We start from the raw sequence: 13,046 nt of genomic DNA, 5'->3' as shown, positions 1-13,046 counted from the left end.
ATTCTCTTCCTAGATAGATCATAAAACATTATCCTAAAGGGCCGTTTGGGGGAAGGAAAGGAATATGGGGAAAAAAGAATATAAAAAAGGGAATTAAGTGGAAAAAATGATTATTATAATCCTTGTTTGGAGGAAGGATTATGAAAAAAAAAATTATTTTTTTATTTGTGTCAAAAAAATATGTACCGCAACCCCAATATGAGAAAATAATTGAATTACATTTTTTTCCATGTGTACAAAATGCTTGTTTTGTTTTCCTATCGTAAACTGAATAAAAAGAATTGTATTAATTATTTGTACATTTGTCTTCAATTTGTATCATAAATCCTATAAAGTAAAAATTTTGATTATTTTTTTTTCTCAAAATTCACTTTTTCGTTTATTAATTTTGTTTTCTTCATGACAACGATGAACAACATACCAACGATTAAAAGGAAATGAATGTCTTTTTTTTCTTTTTGAAATTTAGTCAAAGGGAACATCAATCACATAGTTCATGAGTCTAACCAAGTATAAAAACGAAAAGCAATGAAAACAAAATAAATAACGGGTCAGCGATGAAAGGGGACCAACAATCAGGGGTTATCGAGAGAATGAACATGTAGTAGGCGACCTTTAGGTGATCGGACATGTAAAAAAATGTATGCATTATCGATGCTTTTTCTGTCACGACCATCATACATTTCGTCAGGTCCTCTTCACTAAGGCTCGAAATGGACTCAAAGTGTGCTAGTACCTCCCGTCGTACAATGACTTCACTCTATAGTGCCTTATCTGGCCATTCTGCGATTGCTCTCAGTTGTTCATTCATACAGTCCATGGCATCGTGAATGAGTTTCAAGCTTGACATCTGTTGAATGGTCTGCTTCCTCTTCATTCCACTCGAACCCGACCTAGCATCACTTGACCTAAAAGGTCGTCCGCCCAACATGTCTTATTGGGACATGTTCATCTTGGACTACACATATTGAGGAACTCCATATCAAGGTCATCCTCCAATCGTACTTTGTGACTGCCAGCTAGCTCATTAGACATGATATCCATGAAGGTCTCTACATGTGCCCCTATAGTGCGATCTTTCCCGAATTCGTACGATAACTTGTCATAATGCGAAAAGGTTTGTTCAGTAGGCCTTTCGCTGCTGGATGTGTCTGTGGAAAGATTAAACAACTACGTGTTAGTATTGAAAAAAATGTTGTAAACAAATGAATATGTTTTCTTCTTACTCTGACCCAAGTATCTAAGACGTCCTTCTTCGCAACGATGCATTTCAACTCATCATTCCAGTAGAATCTACTGCACGTGGGACCACACATTTTTGTGCGTGCCTGTAATGTTCTTTTAAGTAACTTTATTTTGTGTTTGATAACAGTCGTGGACGTCAATCTATACCCATACATTCTCACCAACTGTGCTAGGTAACCGGGTCAGAAGGTCTCGTTACCTGACCTCCTCCCTCCTGCGTTTACCAAGTCCACAAGATATCCAACGAGGCATGACTCCTCTGCCCTTGTCCATAGGTGCTTTGGGTTTCTCGACGAATTGGCCATGCTGACAAAAAAACATGAAAAAACACTTGCATACACAAAAATATGCATACACCAAATATTAAGGTTATCATTTGTATTATAACAGTACATATAACATGAACAATATAAAAAAATCATACTAGTTTGATTAAACGGTAGCAAAATACAATTTTTACACAATCTTTTATCACGTGCTCGTCCTACAACTAATTGTGACGTATTAATCATTCCATTCATTGAACATTGACTATACAAGGTCATCCCTCCATTGAGTCCATTTGTTTGAGGCCTCAATGTAGTTGATGTTGTCACCTCTAGTCGTTGTGTAGTTGGAGTCACCCTCGTCGTCGTCATCTAGCATGTCGACGTTCGTCATCTCTCGATTTATTAAACTAAGAAGTAGACAACACGTCCAATTGTATGACACTGAACTTGAATGAGGTAGTATGACTTTTCTCAAAGTATTGTCCAACGACTCTTCAAAAGATTGAACGCTTGTTCAATAACATTTCGTGTAGATGAATGTTTCATGTTGAAAAACTCCTTCGTTGTAGTTGGAGCATATTTCTAGTGCCACGCCACTCTTGCAAGTGATATCAGTGGCCTCTGGGAGCAAGAAAACCCTTCGCATTTGGGTAGCCCGTGTCGCACAGGTAGTAGTACCTGGTGTGATTTGTAATTTAGTTTTTTTTTTCTAAATTGTTGGTATTAGAAAAGAAATAAAAATATTGTAGTTTATAGACAAGGTTGATGTTACTCTTAGGAACCCTTAGTCCATTGAGTCGTGAAATTGCATCGTGCAGAATACGAAAATTTGTTGTGGATCCTTCCCAGCTTGATAAGAAGAAAATGGAGTTCGCCCCTTTTGTGTTGCATATGTCGAGGACGTTCATCACCACTTCACCCTTTCATGTTCAATACCTAGGCCGATCACTTACTGACACGATCACTTTGATGTACGTGTCATCAAGGACACCAAGGCAATTTTGCAATGCATAATAAAAGACTAGTAAGAAATGGACAAAGTCGATATGTATAACTAAACCGAATTCCAAACACCTATCCTCGAAACACCACTACCTAGAATATGTGCAAGAACTCGTGACAGACTGTGGTTTCACTAACAACTCATTGTGTAGACTAAGCACGACTGTAAAGACTAGGGTGAAGTGTAGAGAGACCGTCTCACCAAAATGTACAAAGTCTCACTGGATCTCGCAATTCTTAACATCGTGTGCAAGCACATGCAGACAGATTGCGACCATTTTCTCAACATCCACACCTTTCGTTGATTGTAGTCTGACGTTGTTTGCAATAGATAACACATAATTGAGAAACAACGTCTATCCATGCGCGTACTTTGTTGACAGACAAGGTCAGACGCGTGTATCATGCGAAAATATACAATCTGCCTAATCCTATGCCTAGTGTGACATGAAACTTGGAGAATCCTCTTGTGGTCATTGAAAAATGCCTCAAAGTCTAGTATAATTTGATGTTGCACCATTGTGAAGGTAGTCATAGTATTGGATAGTTTGTTTGGATCCATTGCAAGGTATGCTAAAGGCCACCATGGTAAAGACTTTCGTTAGATGGACTCCAAAAATTTGCTTCTATTTACTACATGGTAGTATTGTTCTTAGTAAGTGAAATGTTCATTTCATTTACAAAAGCAATGATGGAATGTGTTGTATACACCGTTGGAAGGTCTTCTACCCTATTCGTTATATTATACTAATTTCGGTTCTACAGTTTTCATCTTAGACTGTAATCTTTGAAAATTTTCCTTAATTGTTTAGTTTGCACTTCATAAGCGTAACCATTGAATATTTGTATGGTTACAAAATATGTATCATATGAAATTAAGTCGTTAATTTTCTAAGTATATTATAATAAAAGTTTTGTAGTACCAATTGTAGTATTGTAAATTTGTTTCGCCTAAATAAGTTTAGTAGTTTTAAAATGTCTTACTTATGTCATTGTCATTTTTTTCAGAATGAAGTAAACAACTAGAAGAGGATGTGCACCAATTTATTTTAGCTCGGAGTAGTGTCGTAATAGTGTGTCGTGAATCGAAAAATAAAAACAAAAATGAGCACGTGAAACATGATAATGATTAGAAACTAAAATATCAAATGCATCTTAACAAAGAAAAACAATTACTTTCCATAGAACTTCGGTTTATGCTATATCAAACGAATGTTCCATTACAAAAATAGTTATACGAAGTTTTCATACATGGTACGTATTAAACATAATACATGTGACAGAGAATGACCTATGTTTGTTGAATATGTAGATTTTCTAGTACCTTGAAACAATAATCTATGTATTGGACGTACATAAGGACAACACGTATTCAATGTATGACCAATAAAAAAATTGTATAGAAAATAGTGTGTGAGCGTACCTTTTATGTTTGACCTAACGACACGTACGGACAATGGCTAAATGAAACGGTTAACAGGTAAAAGGAACAAAATATTCGAAATTGAAACAAATGTTTTTTTTTTTCTGCCTCAAAGAACCGAAGTTCGTTCAACGATATGAAATCGAACTTCATAGGAAAATAAAATGTCGTCAAATAAGGCAATATGGATTAAATGCCTACTACAGACCTGATAAAATGTGGTGATATAAAGGGCATTGAATCCATATCAAATGCGATGACATGAAAGACATGGACAAAATGTTATGCAACATACTGTAATGGGAAACCGAACGATGCACACCAATGAAACAAACATGGAACAACAGAAACAACCCACATGAAGTAAGGAAGAGGGACTAAGTATATGTAGAAAGGGAATGACAAATTTAATGATGCAATCAACAACCCAACTAAAAAGTTAATATGATTGTGTAATGTGATGTACTGAGGGGACAACAAATAGAGGAAGATGGTCAATAAAGCATTCACGAGCGGACCACAAAAGTCAGATAGAGACAGTGCATGAGAATACCTTTTTTTAATTTATTTTGTACAAATAACAATAGAAAAAATACGGTCCACGACCAAATGAATATGAAAACAAAGAAATAACAAAGGACGGGTTGCACACAAGTTTTTCAATTTTTTCCCATTATGTGCTGCCAAGAAGTGAAATAAATTAATACGGTCCACGGCCAAACAAAGAGGAACGGAAACATATAGCAACAACAGAAGGACAGTAAAAAACTGTATTATTTTTTGTTTTTTTTTTCCATTTTGTACACACATGAAGTCCAATAGAATGGAGAACATAGAGAACAAGAACATGAAAAAGAACAAGAACGTGAACAATATGCAATATTCTCGATAGTAAAAGATAGAATCATAACAACAATATAGCAAAAACAAACAAAATATAATGGAGAACACAGAGAACATGGGAAAAAATATGCAATGATAACAATATGTGAATCATGAAACAATACTCATCATCAACATACGTCGAGAAAGAAGAGAGTTGACCTTAGTATCTACCTAGCTCATAACCACCAAAGTCACAACCCTCAGTTAGTATTTGTCACTCATCAATGCCAGAAAGTCGTCGCGGCAAGGGAGTTAACCAAGCGACAAGGGGAATACAATGAATGACCTCCAAGTGACAAGTCCCTAGAACAAGCCATGCAAGAAAGCACCCATCAAGTCAACAAACACTCGACCATAGATAAGGCATCAGAGACTGTCGTTTATTTCTAAATGTGGCCTATCAATGAAACTCACGCCTAAGGGGACAACGAAGATCAATGGACAACATGGGAAAATGTGAGGTTTAAGAAGTCGATGTAGATTAAAGTACCGTGAAGAAGATGATGTTGAATGGTGGAGGAAAATCAAGTGAGCGGTGAATATGGTAAAAATATCGTCAGATCTGTGAAAATAGGTTGAGAGAGAAATCGATTTTGGGAAAACAGATTTGGACAAAATGCATGAGAGAAAAAGTGTGAAGAAGAAGAGATAACCACTGGTCGGTAAGATGAAAAAGACGAAGGAGATGCATAGAGAATGAAGAAGAAGAGGGGAGGATTGGTAATTCGTTTGGTTGTGAGAAGAAGAAAGAGAAGGATTATGTTGAGAAATGAAAGGATTAAGTGGTGAAAGAGGGGGAATAAATGAGGGAAGAGGGGGAATAAGGGGGGATTATTTGTATTCCTTTCCTCCCCTTAATCTGTGGGCCAAACAAGGAAAGGACGTCATTTTTTTTCCCTCCCCTAAAGGATATTTATAGAACTTTTCAATAATTTAAAAGTATTTTTTAAACAAAACTTTAACAATTTTCATCCAAAACTAACACAATTGTATTTTGAACCCTTTTTGAAAGTTTAAGGGCATCTTCTAACTTTTAAAAGTCAAAGTTTGGACATTGGAGACATTTTTTACACAAACTACTAGGGGTATTCTATCATCGATCACACGAACAACCCAGACTAACCATCCCGAATTTTGAATATTATTATAAAATATATTTTTTAACCTCTAGATATATATGTTTAGTTTTATGAAATTTAAGTTATTGATATGTATTGTATACAAATTTAAATATTTAAGTTAATAAAGAATACACTCCAAGTACGAGGAGTCCGAATAGATACTAGTTGTGTTTGAAAAATTATGACCCGATTAATGGTATAAATTGACTGCTAATACACGACTTAATATTGCATCTAAAAAAATTATGATTATAAATAATGGATTATAACAATTTTCATCCAATCTTTCATAACTTTGGTAAAAGAATTAACAAAATAACAACACCTAAAAAGATCAGCCAAATTTAGATTATCTCCTCCTTCTCCTAATTCCGTTGAGAAATTAAGATTTCTGTTTCTCTTTGAATAGCTTAATTTCCCATTAAATTCTTCAAAACGTGCAACGTACGTCGTACATGTATCTCGAAAGGGTGTGGCTGAATTAAGATTTAGGAATTAGTCGTAAATTTTCAAACAATAGAACAAAGTTTTTTTTATAAAAAAAGTACAATCTAGTGAAATGTAACACAAACTTCACAACATAGTTAATAAGATAACGCAATGCTTATAAGATATTGTTTACACATGTACATTATACCTAATGATTAAGGTAAAATTAGATTTGAATGTAAATTTAACCTAAAGTTATTCTAAATATATTTTTTAACCTCTAGATATATATATTGGATTTTGATATTTAACATTTTAGTTTTATGAAATTTAAGTTATTGACATGTGTAGCCACCTATTTTTATCCTACCTATATATATTTTTTTAAATACTAATATTAGTAATAATAACTAAATTATTTATTTATTTTTAAAAAGGTAAAAAATTAGAAATAACATAATATCTTATAATATTTCATTTTTATCATTTTATGAAATAAAAACAAATCCATTTATTTTAAATAAAATATTTTAATATCAAAGAAATTATTTAGTTTTAAAAAACTAAATAAAATATTTTTAAAAAACTTATTTCTACTCATTTTTGGAAAAAAAAAATAAATTAATAAAATATTTGACTTATTTTTATCATTTTAGGGAAAAAAGAAAATCAATTTTAATTAAAAGTATTTTAATATACATTTGATTTATTAATTTATTTTTCACAAAATCTCAAAATATCTCATTTAATTCATCGTAGGAAAATGAAAAATTGTTTTCTTAACATAATATCCAATTTTGATTTTATTCTTATTCATTTTTCCTAATTTGTGGTATACCCGGATCTATAAATTGGGGTATTTGTCATTTGGAGAGGAAGAAAAATTGCTTAGAGAAAAAATTGGTTAGAGTGAGTTTGTAGAAGGAAAATTTTCAGACCGAATATTTGCAAAAAATTTTTTTGCAAAGGGTGGGTTTTTCTTATTCTTTTCAATGCCTTTTGTCTTACTTTTTTTTTTTACTTTACTTTATCTTAAAGTAAATCAAATCTCACGTTGAAATAAACTTAGTTGGATGTTGCATTTGGTAGGGACTTAATTCGATCCACACCTCATACAACAGGTAATTTTTTGGGATTCGAATCTTTATTTTTATTTTTTTCTCTTTTTAAAAGAGAAAGAGAAAGAAAAGAAAATGAAGGAAGATTTTAGTACTTTTTTTTTATCATCATTTTTAAAAGAAATTATTTAGTCTTTTTATTCTCTCTAAAAAAAAATAGGGAGAAAGAAAACGATATAAGAAAAATGTTCATTTTTTTATTTATCTGTATTTCATTAATTTTTTTTAAATCCCAACTCTTACTCTTTATTTTCTTTTCTCTCAAATATAGAGAGAAATAATGAGGATAGAGAACATTTTATCATTATTATCGTTATTAATATTAATATTATTATATTATATTTTATTAGTATTACGGTTCTTTTTTCTTTTTACTTGTTGTTGTTCTCATTATTATTATTATTTTAATTTTTTTATGGGATCGCCACCGCTCTACCATTTTTATTTATTTATTCATTCCTTTTTTTGTTTCTTTCCTTATTTTATTTATTGTTATTATGTTTCCTTTCTTTCACTTACTCACGTTATTATCATAATTATTGTTATATGCACTTAAATGTAACTCTTTGTATTAAAATTGTTTAATGTTTTAAAATCCTTCTAATTTAAATTTTTTTATGTTTTAAAATAAATACTTTTTTTTAATCATTTAGCAAATTTGTGTCTAATGTTATAAATGTTTTTCAAAACCTTCAAAATTAACCTATGATTTCATAAGGTTTTTCTAAATCAGTCTTTTCTAAAAAACTTATACCGTTTTCCTTAAAAAAATCATACAACGGAATCTAGAAAATTTGGGAGTCTGATTTTTTAGAATTCTTGAGGTGAGGAATCACATCTTTAATCCCAAGAGAAAATGAATTTAATCAATGTTTTAGAAAAAAAAAATCTTTATTTGAAGACTAGCCTATGATAGATTTTGAAAAGTTGTAATAATTTTCATTTTCTTAAGGTGAGAAACTTTTCGCAATATATAGTCTAATTAATGGAATATTATTCCACTTATTTTATGAGATTAATGCTTTAAATATTATTGGAGTAATGAGGGGTAAAATAAGACATTAATTTTTAAATAAATTAAAAAATATTTTCAATTCAAGATTTTAAAATTGACCACCGTTTTTCTAATTGGGTGTTGTAGGATGCTAATACCTTTCCCACACACAAATGACTTTTAAACTCAATTCTATTTTTCACAGACCATTTTTTTTAAATTGTTTACTTTATTTTTGTGTCCAATCACACCGTAAAAAAAATTCGTGACAACTCCCTAAATTTTCAAAATGCTATTCGATGCAATTTTTCTAAATTTTAATACAAATTTAAATTAGGTTTATGGGATATTCCATTAAAAAAATAATAAATTAGTTAAGCCTATTTTGTTGGAAAAAGGTTTTGTTCCTTTAATAGATAATTTAAATGAACTAGACTTACGAAATATTTCATTAAAAAGTAATAATGTAATTTAATAGATAATTTGTTATATTTAATAAATAAATGAGCTAAATCGATTTTTTTTTTATAATTAAGAGGGACGATTTCTTTTCTATAATTACGAGGGACGAAAGGAAATAATACTATGACGAGTGCAAGACGAACTAATCAATTAAGTGCTTTATGGGTGATTGGAAGAGGGATCAAACAATCTACACGATAAAAAGTTTAAGTAGTTGTGAAGAGGTATTCCATTTTTTTATTATGTTGTAATTATACATTTTTTTTTTACCAAAAGGCTTATATTTGTTGGAATTTTTTGTCCCAAAACTCGTAGTTTGTAATCATATTCTGTTCAATAAAGTTGTTACTGAGAAATTAAATATTATAATTCTAAATCCAATAAATCAAGTTCCAAGGCTATTTTTTGAATAAACTTGAACTTTATGTGTAAACATAAACTTGGATCAAGTTCGAGTATATATAGCCTAAATAGTCTATAGTTTATGAATAAAGGTTGGGGGCCTTATTTAGAGAAACTATGGATGCGACCCACTTTGTAGTACAAACGAGGTGATCCTGAATCGTTCATGTAGAGACATGAAAGTGGGGGCATCCTATGTAAAGTGTTTACATAAGACTGAACCATGAATTAGTCTTTTTTTTACGTTATAACACCGTTTACTGTTTAAAACTGACTATCTCAATTATTGATGACCTAGGTAACTTAGTCTTAATCCTGAGTTAACTATGAACTCCTGTTCACACGAGATTATCCTTAGATCTGCATAGGTGAGGGCAGCTCATCAGCGTTGGCCCAATAAGCCTCCCATTTCAGGGGTAAGATCGGGTGGATAGCTGGGAACATAGGGTACAAGATGGAATTCACTCCTACCCGCTTTAGGGTTAGTAGATAGGTTGTTCTCTTAAGCACTGAATCCAAGTCTTGAACAAGGGGCCCCACCCTCTCATTGGCCCGAGAGGGATTAAGTTTATAGGTTGAACCTTAAACCAATTGTTCAATAGTGGATTAGTGGGACTTAAGGAGCAAGATGTAATCTTGGGGGTAAAACGGTATTTTGACCCAGCCAAGGTTACGAGCAACCTGTGAAGGATTAACTTACTGATTATGGTTTTATCAAATGGACACAAATATATCTATAGTGAGGGGAGTGCAACTACGGGACTTTAGTGGAATGACCCGTTAGTTAACGAATGTTGATTAACTCGGTTTAAAAGAGTTTAGCTAGTTAATCTTGAATCGTTGGAGCCCATGATCTATAGGTCCATTAGGTTCCTCTGCTAGCTCATATGGATTAAACTTAGAACAGTGTGATGAAATAAGTCGAATTATTCGAATTGGGAGAAGAAAGAGAAACCGACAAATATAGTGATATTGTCATCGGTCTTCTAATTAGAAATAGAGCTTTATGTTTTACATATTATAAGTATGAATGCAGATTCATACTAAGAAGCTCGGAATTAGTCAAAAAATAGTAAAAAGTCAAAATGTTGACTTTTGACTTTGAAAAGTCAAACTTTGACCGGCCTTATGTTCAAATGTGATTTGAATTTTGGAAAAATGAATGCGGATTCATGCTCGGGAGGTTGGAATTAGTCAAGACGGACAAAATGGTAAAAAGTCAAAATATTGACTTTTGACTTAAAAAGTCAAAGTTTGACTTTTGACTAGAAATATCTAATGACCATTTTACCCTTGGACTAAGTTAGTGGGAAAATCCAACATTTTGTTGGATAATCCCACTAACTCTTAGTGGGATATGTGGCTATATGAGATATAGACACCTAGTCCACTAAGTTCCACTAATTGTTAGTGGAACATTAAGTGTTGAGATTTGGCAAATTAATTACATGCATTTTTGCAGATAATTAGGTTATAAATAGGGGAGTTTTCAAATGGTTGAAAACTTTTGCCTTTTTTAATATACTCCAATATCTCAACCAAGAAAAAAAAACTTCTACCTTCCAAGTTTCTTTTATCTCCATTACTTTCTACATCAAATTGGGTCCCACAACCCGGGTCTTTGTCCGGAGGATAGTAGTTGAGCACTAGTGGTCGTCTCGGTTTGAATTGCTAAGGAGGTATCAAAGTTTTTGAAAGCTTCAAAGGTAATATTTCCTAAAACCCTAATTTGATTAGTTTAGGGTTACTTGTTAATTGTGACAATTAGGGTAGAAATTCGATTCTTTTTTGCATGTCTTAGTTCTATCAATATTTTCAGTATAATATAATTTAAATGAAATTATTTAAAATGCAGGATCGCAGTAACAAGGTTGAATATATTGAAGATAATACATAAGAGAAAGAACAAAAAGAAAGAGAAGAGATTTGTGAACAGTACTCAGAAAGCCACGAAGAAATTACTTCAAAACAACCTAAGACACCAATTGTTGAAGAAAAAAAAGGTAGCGTTTCTTTTTATTCTTTATAAAATGGATGTGTGTAAAAGTTAATACAATGTTCAACCTTGAAGGCAAGATCAAGGAAGACTAAACATGCTTCAGAAAAAGTTGTTAGTACTGGAGAAAGAAGTGAGGTTTGTAATACATACAAATGCCTTCTTTATATATTTCTTGGCTAAATAATTGTAGATTAATTATTCTTTACTGCATGTATTTGTGTTGGCTAAATAAAAAACTGAATATGTTTTTATGTTGTGAATAACTGCATAATTATAGATTATTATTGAATTGCATATATTTTTTTGTGACTGGCTGTATAAATAGAAGAACTGCATATATTTGTGTTGTGACTAGTTGCATACCAAATTTGTTTGTGTTGTAACTGGTCGCATAATTATAGATTAATTATTTGAAGTGCATATATTTGTGTTGTGACTGGTTGCATATTCATTATGTATTTTTATTGTCTTAGGATGGATTATACCTTATGCCAATCCAAAAGCGAAATGGACTATTGAGAATAAACCTTGAAACTAAGTTAGAAGTAATTGAAAAAATTAAGAAAAAACTAGGTGATAATCTCTTAGAAAAATTTAGGGAAACACCTTTTGGACACTTCCTTGACTTTGCGATTACCAATCAATCCTCACAATTATTGATGCATCTGATACAAAAACAATACAAATCAAAATCTTCCAAAGAATTAAACTTCTTAATAGGAGGAAGAGTCATAAGATTCGGTCTTAGAGAATTTGCTTTAATAACGGGGCCTAATTGTGGACCTTTACCAAAGATAACCAAAGATGATATTGAGAGGGGGGAGGGGGGTTATATAAAAGACATGTATTTTGATGGAGAAAGCAAACTAATGAGGATATATATCAATGTAGGGTTCAAGGTTGACTGATAGTGATAGGTTAAAAATGACTCAATTATAGTTTTTGAAGAGTTTCCTTTTACCTAAACAGGATAGTGTATATGTAGACATTGACCATGTGTTGATGGTTGATGATGAAGAACTTTTTAGAACATATCCTTGGGTAGGTTAGCCTTTGACCTTTTAGTTGATGCAATGTACAAAGCAACATCTAGCAAGGGTGCTACAGGCATGATATTGGGCGATTTTGTCTTTCCAATCGTTGCATAGGCTTATGAAGTAATCCTCACTTTGACCTCACGACAAAACTGTTTTGCAAAAAGAGTCTGAATGAAGATCCCAAGAATAATAAATTGGGCAACTGATAGCCAACCAAAATGGACGGACTTGCAGAAGAAAGTATTTCAATCACCCAAGGTTATATCTTTTAAGTACTACACGACAATTTTTTTTTAATAATCAACATCCTTTAAATAGTACACAATAATCTGAATTTTTTGTATGTTTGTTATCCTATAGCTTGAAATATATCCACTTCTAGCAACAAAAGAAGAAATGACAATGCCATGGTTTGAACCATTCTTGGAAGAAGAAAAAAAAATCATCATTGAAGTTGAAGCAGAACTTCAGAAAAGTATATTAGAGTCAAATGTAGTGGACCTACCAATTAATAGAGGGGGGACACTACATAGTTGACAATGATCTTGTATTGGAAATGCTAGCAAGAATAGACAAAAATCAAGCGATAAATAAAATGTTGAATAAAAACCAACGTGTTCTGATGAGGACTCAAGCCTTATTGAAAGAGAAAATGGAACT

The 13,046-nt window shown here is 32.1% G+C and overlaps 1 long non-coding RNA gene across 2 annotated transcripts; it reads right to left on the bottom strand.

Annotated features, from left to right (window-relative positions):
• Positions 1-427: 427 nt before the first annotated feature.
• Positions 428-5,690, bottom strand: LOC116404382. 2 transcript variants are annotated; one of them, XR_004217228.1, is made up of 3 exons: positions 5,315-5,690; positions 1,227-5,127; positions 428-1,151 (listed from the first exon to the last, which is right to left on the bottom strand). It is a non-coding gene; the product is annotated as an uncharacterized LOC116404382 (long non-coding RNA). The 2 variants fall into 2 exon arrangements; XR_004217227.1 differs by having other exon boundaries at positions 1,227-5,690.
• Between the last annotated feature and the right edge of the window lie 7,356 nt (positions 5,691-13,046).

Source organism: Cucumis sativus, chromosome 6, assembly GCF_000004075.3.
Source record: "Cucumis sativus cultivar 9930 chromosome 6, Cucumber_9930_V3, whole genome shotgun sequence".
In the NCBI taxonomy this organism is placed as follows: Eukaryota; Viridiplantae; Streptophyta; class Magnoliopsida; order Cucurbitales; family Cucurbitaceae; genus Cucumis; species Cucumis sativus.
Note: the sequence above shows the minus strand (reverse complement) of the source record. Positions and strands in the feature narration are given on the sequence as shown.